This window comes from Stegostoma tigrinum, chromosome 14 (genome assembly GCF_030684315.1).
Source record: "Stegostoma tigrinum isolate sSteTig4 chromosome 14, sSteTig4.hap1, whole genome shotgun sequence".
Taxonomy (NCBI): Eukaryota; Metazoa; Chordata; class Chondrichthyes; order Orectolobiformes; family Stegostomatidae; genus Stegostoma; species Stegostoma tigrinum.
In genome coordinates, this window is record NC_081367.1 from 17,491,582 (window position 1) to 17,500,612 (window position 9,031).

General features: G+C 38.5%; 1 protein-coding gene and 1 long non-coding RNA gene across 6 annotated transcripts in view; one reads left to right on the forward strand and one right to left on the reverse strand.

Moving 5' to 3' along the window:
- stag1a (STAG1 cohesin complex component a) overlaps positions 1 to 3,903 on the reverse strand; it is a 198,617-nt gene extending 194,714 nt beyond the window's left edge. For 2 of the 5 annotated variants that reach the window (XM_048542711.1, XM_059651022.1), the window contains exon 1: positions 3,743 to 3,903. The gene's annotated coding sequence lies outside the window, so the exon portion shown is untranslated. Of the gene's footprint in view, positions 1 to 3,046; positions 3,114 to 3,363; positions 3,426 to 3,742 lie in introns of those variants that run through there. The other 3 variants (XM_059651023.1, XM_059651024.1, XM_059651025.1) reach the window with 3 other exon arrangements.
- A 218-nt stretch (positions 3,904 to 4,121) lies between these two features.
- On the forward strand, positions 4,122 to 8,515 carry LOC132210503 (uncharacterized). Its single transcript, XR_009446634.1, has 2 exons — positions 4,122 to 4,245; positions 8,408 to 8,515. It is a non-coding gene; the product is annotated as an uncharacterized LOC132210503 (long non-coding RNA).
- The last annotated feature ends 516 nt before the right edge of the window (positions 8,516 to 9,031 follow it).

A 9,031-nucleotide genomic window follows, 5' to 3' on the forward strand; every position in this document is an offset into this window, starting at 1 on the left:
TTCTCATCACAAATGTCCCCAACCTACTGAATTTTCCCAGCATTTATTCTTACAGCAATTCTTTAATATTCAATTTTCCCATTCCAAAGGCTGTAACTGTTCAGAGATAGGGCAAAAAAAAACCATCAGAGCAGCCTACAGCATTTGCTCTCCAGACATGCTGACTGACTTGCTGAGTATTTCTGCACTTTCAGTTTCAGAAGTTATAATTGTGACAGGAGACCTGAAAATAGCAACTGTAATACATTTAAAGATGAGGTACAAACATGCATGTCAATTAAAATATTATGTTCCCATATATACACCTGATATGAATATAAGAAAATATTCTGGATTACCTTTGAGTCCTACAACATCAAATATCTGCACTCATCTAATTCTGGCCACTTGAACATGCTAATTTTAACTGCTTAACCATGAGCATGATGCTGCTTGGCCTGCTGTGTTCCTCCAGCTCTACACTTTTTTATCTCGGATTCTCCAGCATCTGCAGTTCTTGTTATCTCTAACCACGAGTGGCTGTGTTTTCAATTGTATAGATGCAAGCTCCGGCACTCCTGTCCCACACCTCTCCGCCTTTCCTCCTCAAAGAGGCTTCTTGAAACCTACTTGTAAGGCAAAACTTTTGGACAGCTAATCAATTATGCAGTGTCATGTTTTGTTTTATAACGCTCCTATGAACCACTTGGAACATCTTTATTCTCACTAAAAGGGACTGCACAAATATAAGTTGCTTTTGTACATCACAGAAATAGATGACAATGACATGCACAAATTAAATATTTTCACAAGTGTCTTACTCAAGTTTTGAACTGGTTGCAAGTGAAACGTGTATTTGTAATGTGCTTTAAAAAAGAAGTCCTTGCCTTTTCAAAAACTAAGCTTACGCAGATTAAAATTGCAGAAAATTTAAATAAACTAAAAACATTTTGTTTCTGAAGTTACAAGAATGCAGTTACATAATTCAAGGCAAAACTCCTGCATATAGTATTTCTGAAGAAGGGCCTAGACCCGAAGCGTCAGCCTTCCTGCTCCTCTGATGCTGCTTGGTCTGCTAGCTCTACACCTTGTTAACCGTGATACAGTAACTCGGTTTGAAGCAACATGTCTGTATTCTCTACTGGCCATTCTCCCTTGTTCTTAGAAATCAATGAGACATAGTACTCTGTAATGTGATAACCGAGTCCAAACTGCAGCCCTATTGCTGCCTCTATTAATGCAATAAAGGAAAAAACAAATTCAAATAATTACTTAAAAGTAAAAATATTTGACTGTGATCAAAGAAGTCACCTAGTTCATCTTGCAACTAAAGTTAGTATAATACTTATTGAGCAAAATTATACTTTCCATTGGTCCAGTCTCACCAACATTTCGTTCCTTGGAACTCTATACCCAGAAGTCCTAATGACTTAACTGGATTCTGATTATATAAAATTTTACAACACACAAGAAGAGAACACATGTGGGAAATCTACTCTGTGATCCCAGGATAAAAGCTAAGGCTTTACTACGACAGGGTCAGAAGCAGCAGTCTTTGACTGAAGCATCACAACCTATTTTATCTGACATCATCACAAACATTAAATTGGCAGAGTTAAACTTCATCTACAGTGAAGAATTCGCCATCTATGAGTCGTCTGTTTGAAGTTTTTAAATTAAGAAAAAAATATCAATTACCAATACAGTTACAGTATTCTCAAAGAATCAACACCCTAACAATAATTCACTCCAAAAATGAAATAAAATGGTTAACCCCACAGTATTTCAGAAAACAGTCACTGTCTCCTACTGCATAACATAGACTGAATTGTAACTCAAAACAACTCTACTTAAGTCTGTTCATCTCAATTCATGAATCAGCTTGATTGCTATTCCAACAATTCCTGAGGCAACCAACCTCATTTTCACACTTGAATCTACATTGAACATACTAAATTTGCAGAGTACAATTATACACGTTGTCAACAGGTTGGCACTGGAGTCCTTATTTAAAATCTGTTGGTAGCAATTGTTCAACTATTGGAGATTTCTTCAGGAATGAAATGAAGACTTCTGCCAACTTTTGACAAATTCTACAGTAATATTTTACATGGGGCATATATCCAGAATCAGTAATTACTTATTTTGTCTTCAAAGCCCAATTACAGCGAATGAATTTTTTCATCGTGAATGCACTGTAAAAGGGCCATATTGAGAATTCTGATCTGTTCTGTAGGTCCAACTATGTCTGGACAGTATTTCACCCGACAGGACAACTAGGAGCCATTTAAGGCCATTACTTACTAATCAAATAAACCATATCAGGTGGATAAACATTATTCAAAATCAAAATCAAGTTCAAATATAGACTTATTCCCAGTAGCCACCGTTCCCCCTACTACTTTTGGGCAAAGAAAGCAGGTGCACTAATTAGCTCGGATTTTCAAATACATTCTAAAAGAAATCAACATCTCACAACAGAGTTACTTTGGACAATTTCTTTCTACATTTTTTTGAGAAGCATTAACATACATAATCTCTTAAATATCCTCAAATGAATCTATACATTCAAATATTTTATCATTCTTACCAACTAAAGATAAAATACTCAACTTCATACATAAACAAATGATAGAACTAGGTTAGAAAACAATATAAACCATTCCCACTTTTCAAAAATAATTGATATTTCCAAACTCCAACCACAACATTTCATTTTGAATGGCTTTAACTATAGACCTTCCATTTATCTTATTAATCCGTTATTTACATTTACCATGCCCAATAACTGTTTACATATTTATCTTTGTATAGATACATACACACAAATATCGTGCCTTAATTAAAGTTGCTGTACTTTGCCCTGAAATTTCAAGTAACCTAGACCTCCATTTAATGCCATTGAGCCAGCACCTTTTGTAAACAAATCTAATTTCTATATGCTTTTACAACAGAAAATTGAACTGCTGCTTTTAATAAGTTTGATCTGTACTACCGATTTAACATTTGTCAAACAAACAAACAAACGATTATTTGGCAAAAACAGGAAATTTCACCCTTCCCCCACCTGAAAAAATATAAATTCGATAAGAATATTTTTCTCTCTCCCCTTGTACTTGTAAAACTAGCTGCTGGGCGGATGGATTGCGTGAGAAAAACCAAGGACAGTCATCAGCATGTCGTCACCTGACTCCACACAGAATAGTGTAATAACAAAAAACCCGTGAGATCAGATACTGAAGAAGGCTACAAAGCGCTTTTCCCGTTTACCAAATTAACTTTGCTTTCCGATATATCAAAATCCAACAAGTATCAGTCTTTTATTTACAAACATTTGCTCTATCATCAAACAAAAATAGCGAAAGTGAGAGTAAAAGCACACACTCCAGCTTCCTACTCGGGCTTGTCTTTGTATCCTTGCACGTCCTTCGTCTGCTTGGCAATTAAACAACATTTGTATTTTAACCTCTTTTTAAATATTTACGTGCAATGAAGTGACGCGCAAACGTTCAAAACACACATTCCACCAAAAATAAAACTTTAAAATTAATTTCACCACTTAAAGGCAGGGATCGGTCAAATAAAACACAAAATAAACAAGGGAAAGAAAGTATTTTTAAAAGATGTGAACTCGAACTGAAACCACATTTCCCGCTCCCCTCCCCCAAACACACACGATCCGACTCCCGTCCTCCATCTTAGATCCGCACTTCGGTCGCCTTTTTTCTCTTAAAAAATAGAACAAAAGTTCAAAAATACTAACCGTTCCTGCCCATTTTGGAACCGATTTTCACTTTCCGTTCGATTGCGTCAGGAAATATCGAGTTTTAAATTTGATTAAATTAGAAATAGGAATAGTTAACACCGCTTCTTCACAGGACGAACAATCCTAAGCCGCCATCTGGTGGCATTTTCCACAATCGAATGGCGCAATGCAAATCCAGACAAAGATTGCCCTCTGGCGGCCACCATCCGATGCCTGGCTCGTGCCCGCGCGCGAGCGAGCGAGCGACCGTTGCAAGAATATCGCGGTCGCGCGCCCCGTAGGTTTGAGGGTGTGGTGGGTCACGGGCGAGGGGACGGAGGGGGGTGGGCCAGCGCGAGCGCGCGCTCTCCCACGCGCGCACGCTGTGCAACACGAGGACGTGCGTCATTACGTCCAGCTTGCGGTCTGTCTATAAAATGCGAGGGTTCGCGGGTTTTGCTCTTGAATGCCGTTGGTTTGGCTGTTTCGCTTAGGGTTACAACCCTAGTTAGTAATGTTAGGTGCGTATTGTAGGTATAACGGCCGAGGGACCCTTACGTTTGATAATGCCAGTGTACTTTGTTTTGAACTTGTTGCTGTGGTCTACGCTGTTTACGTAGTGTTAGTGAGTTGTCTTGTTTTTGACGGCGCCGTTCGACCAGACAAGGAAGGGTGTGTAATGGCGGCTGCATAGAGGGAGACGTTGTTTACTGAAAACTGAACACAACGTCTTTGCACCACATGAAACTAACACGTTAGGAATCTTTTCCCAGCGAGCACTTAAGTTTGCAGGCACTCATGACAAGTGCCGGGGGGGGGGGGGGGGGTGAGGAATGTATGGCATGTAGGCTAATGAACAGTGTAATTTTTCTCAGTACTGACCCACCCCTGCCCCAGAGGAGGCACCATTGCTTCCGAGTCATTCTGTGCATGCCGTCGCCCCACTAACATGGGACTTCAGCGGGCCCTGTTTCCCTGTGCTGTTATTAAATGGAGTAATGCTTGCCCTCATTGAGGGAGCGCTTATTCGTGGCGCGCGAATAACGTTATGCATCAAATTTTTGAGCCAGTTTAACTTTTTTATTCTCGCGTAGTTGAAACGCTAACATACAGGAGCCGGGCCATCTGTCTGTGCCTGTCCTGTTCATCAAGGAGTCAAATATTGTTGGTGTCTTGACATAAACTGGGAATGCAATGTGTTGGAGAGAGATAACGGGATCTGCAGATGCTAGAGAATCTAAGATAACAAGTGTGAAGCTGGATGAACACAGCAGGCCAAGCAGCATCTCAGGAGCACAAAAGCTGAAGGGTCTAGGCCCGAAACGTCAGCTTTTGTGCTCCTGAGATGCTGCTTGTCCTGCTGTGTTCATCCAGCTTCACACTTAGCGTTAATAGTGTTGTACTGTTTATATCGATCAACTTGGATGGTTGCTGTGTTTGTGCGAAAGCACCAAGTTCTGACAAGTGCTGTGATTTTCCTGCAGCTTTGGCGCTTGCTTTTTTTTGTAGGGAGCAAGCAACTGAATTGCCCCAGTTTTGGAGTAGAAACCTCTAGAATGTCAGTAAGCATGTAATTTTAAGATAAGGGTTCTTTCAACCCTTCAATGTAGAATTCATAAACATGTAACTGTGACCCAAATCATATAACTTTAATTTTTTCACTCTCTCTTCAATGAAAGAAGAACAGACATGCAGCAAGTCAGTTTCAAATGTGTTTCAAATATTGCATCTCTTCCTAATGCATGAATTTGCTGGTGTTTGAGGCAAGTACTTCCTCAAATGGTGCACACAGCTACCAACTTGTATGTTTATTTGAATCTGATGCTTAGCAAATGATAACTTGTGGTTTTGTATCTTCACACATGTACAAACAATACTGTTTCTCATTGGACACATGGCAACTATTTTTTGTCAGCCATTAGATGGACCAGTCTGCTATCATTAACTCCGAAATAGTGACAGTACCCTCCCCTTAACAGTTGTGGATTTTATCTGGATGGTTTCATTTCACTTCAATTCCCACTAGAAGCTATTCCAGAGTGAAAATTCCTGGATGTTTAAAATTTAAATGGAAAATATTTTCACTTTGCTTGGGTCAAGATAAATACTTTTTGGAAAATGAAATGTTCACTTCCTTAAATAACTTGTAACTCATTGCCCAATGTGAAACTGAACAGGGGAAAAGAACAGGTTTAATCTTGGCTGTGCGCTGCATTTGCTAGCCTGAATGGAGGTCAAAGCAGATGTTGGATGCAGGAAGCAATGTTAAACCAAGCTTTCCATTCCTGCTGGATCTTGCTAAGAAGTAATTAAATCAATCAAAATACCCATCCATCTGATTATCCCTTATGCCAGCAAGGTCTATCTGGTATTTGCTTAGAACTGAAGTGTGTATCAGTCTTGATAATGTGTTTGAAGTTTGCCTGAATAAAAAACATTGCTCTAGAATGTTGCCATCTAGACATAAGCATCTTAAAAGTGAGTAAAGTAGCTTTTCAGGAAGCATTTATAAAGTGTCACACATTTTAAATGGTGGAAGTACTGACTCAGTTGGATAAATGGTCAAAAACAGCTATTTACAACACCAAATTCAACTGGAGGGGGCATAGTAGTGGTGGTGTCTAATACATCAAGCCATTAATGAAGCATGTGAAGAAGTTACGTGAACCAGCTGAAGTGTACCAATTCAGAGCATCATATTAAAGAACACAAAGGCTTTGGGGAGGGCACAAAGGAGTATAGAAAGAAACTTTCCATCGCTGTCAACAGTCACTGATGGTGGAAAAGATTTATAAGTATGACTTGAGGATTTGGAATGCATAGTTTCAGAAAGTAGTGGATGGACATGTATTCAAAGAGAAGAAAAATGCAGGGATGAAGGAGTGGGTCAAACTGCATCATCTAAAATAACAGCAAGAAGTGTATATTATTCATATTTACAGATTTCATAGTAAAGCCTAGGCACTACAACAGAATATGTGAATACATCCTCACACATCTCCAGTTCTCACTGGGATGTCTAAAGGAATTAAGGTGTGGGATAGAGGACTTGTGGTGACAAGTACTTCCTCTTAAAATGAGATGGATAATTGACCAATTACAGTTTTAAATTATAAAAACACATCTGTGCCATCTTTGTGTCTCCACATACTCCCATTCTTCCTGCCCTTATCCCATTGCACATTTGGGTTTCCCTTCAAGTGTTTATCTAGTTACCTTTTGAAAATTACAATAAAACTACTTCCACCATTTTCAGTCAGTCCATTCCAGATCATAACACAGTGGGTGAAAAAAAAGTCTCATCTGGTCTCATTTTACCACTTATCTTAACTTGAACAGATAGGGAATGAGTAATTCATAAGTGCTAATCAACAGGCAAAGTGGAAACATTTGTTAAAAATAATAATATACAAAAATTAACTGACAAATCAATCAGTTGCCCTTTGAATTCTCAATAAGGTGAAAACTTGAGTACTTCTAATGTAAGCTTTTAACATATCACTTGCGAAAAAATTATTAGATGTAACCAAATGTCATTTTCTATGTTTCCACTAAGATTTGCAGTTTGAATTTTGAGGATTTATTAGTGTTTCCAGTTATAACTGTCAGCTGAAGAGATTAATTTTGATATCAAGCTAACTTCCACCTACATTGCTACCTGTAACTCCTATTTTAATATTATTGGCAGCAAGATAGTTACCGTACATGTCAAGATTCTATGACTTGATGATCCCTAAATTAAATATGGTGAGTTGCATAAGATTTGTCTCAATGTTCCAAAGAGCTGAACCCATCAGAATGTCATTAGAATTTCCTTTGTATGTTTATTGGGAACTTTTAGCATGAGTACCATGTATAATTGGACTAGCGCACTGAGATGTTTGAAAATTACTCCTCAAAAAAAAAGCACTAGCTGAAGGTGGCAGCATCAGACTAGAAGGAAAATGTTTGCGTCACTTGCGTTCGCTGTCAAGGCAGCTGCAAGAGGTAACTTGTATTGGAAATTGGGATCTCTCCTGAGTTCACTCTGTTCCAAATTCAGTATTCCCTGTGTGGTATGAAATCTTATTTAACTGTGTTGCAATAGAAACTGGCCACCTTCAAGTTTAAACGATTTATTATGAGTACAACGTTGCTGGAAATAAGGTTTTGTTCTTGGAAGGAAAGAAACTAACTTTCATAATCTGTTTTGAAAGCCTGTCAAGGATGCACGCAAAATCACCCATTGCTTATTTCTACAATTTCCAAATTAGCTCTTGCTACCGATTGTCTAACTTTTCCATTGAACTACCTACCAGTGGCATTTTAAAATACAGCAAACTTCATTTTTATTGGCACCTTATCAACCGGTACTTTTGATAAACCGGCAAAATGGATATACATCAAATACTGCGATATTCGACTGTGTGTGTTGTCAATAAAATGCAAGTGGTATGTATAACATTGGCCTGACGTTTTCATTACCTAAGTGTTTTATTTAAATTGATATCATTAGGTGTGGTGATGTTTTTACATAGATTCTTTTGGGAAATGTTGATGCCCCTAACCTTTGCTTGGTCAGGCTTTACGGCGGTTACGCGCACCTCTGTTATTTTGATCACAATGCCTGTTTAAAAAAAAAGTTCTAAGGAAGGGTCACCGGACCCAAAAAACGTTAACTCTGTATTTTTTTTTCCTTCACAGATGCAGCCTGACCTGTTGAGCTTTTGCAGCAACTTTTGTTTTTGTTCCTGATTTACAGCATCTGCAATTCTTTCGGTTTTTAAAAAATAAAAATGCAGACCTCGTTAACTGTAGTCCTCATTGGGGAATTTTGATCAGGTGACCATCATCAGGCAAAGCTTTCCGGCAGCAGTCCTTATTAGTCCTTAGAAAGCTGTCTTCTCCAGATGGAAGGTGGACCAGAAGGACGATCCTTAACACATTGTCTGGAGAGAATGGTACTGCCTTCGCGCCTTCAGTGAGATCAACGCATTCCACTCCTAGTTTGTTTGCCCACTGGTATCCTGAACCACCTCAAAGTGCCATAGGTGTATACATTTTTAAAAATCTAATTAATAAGTACATTATTTCTAGACTGCTGCTTCTAAACAAACACAATAAACTATCTGAAAATTGCTACAATTTGTTAACTGCCTGTATTAGATTGTCAGGAGTGGGATATCGCAGGAGTCGAGGCATGATTGACTGTAAATTCGAGAAATTGGGAAGCAACAGTCTTAGATTGTAGTTAAACAATTTTTTGAGTAATTCCTAAGTAAATTAGGAAGTTATAATGGAGTACTTTGAATGCAGTTGATGTTCAGT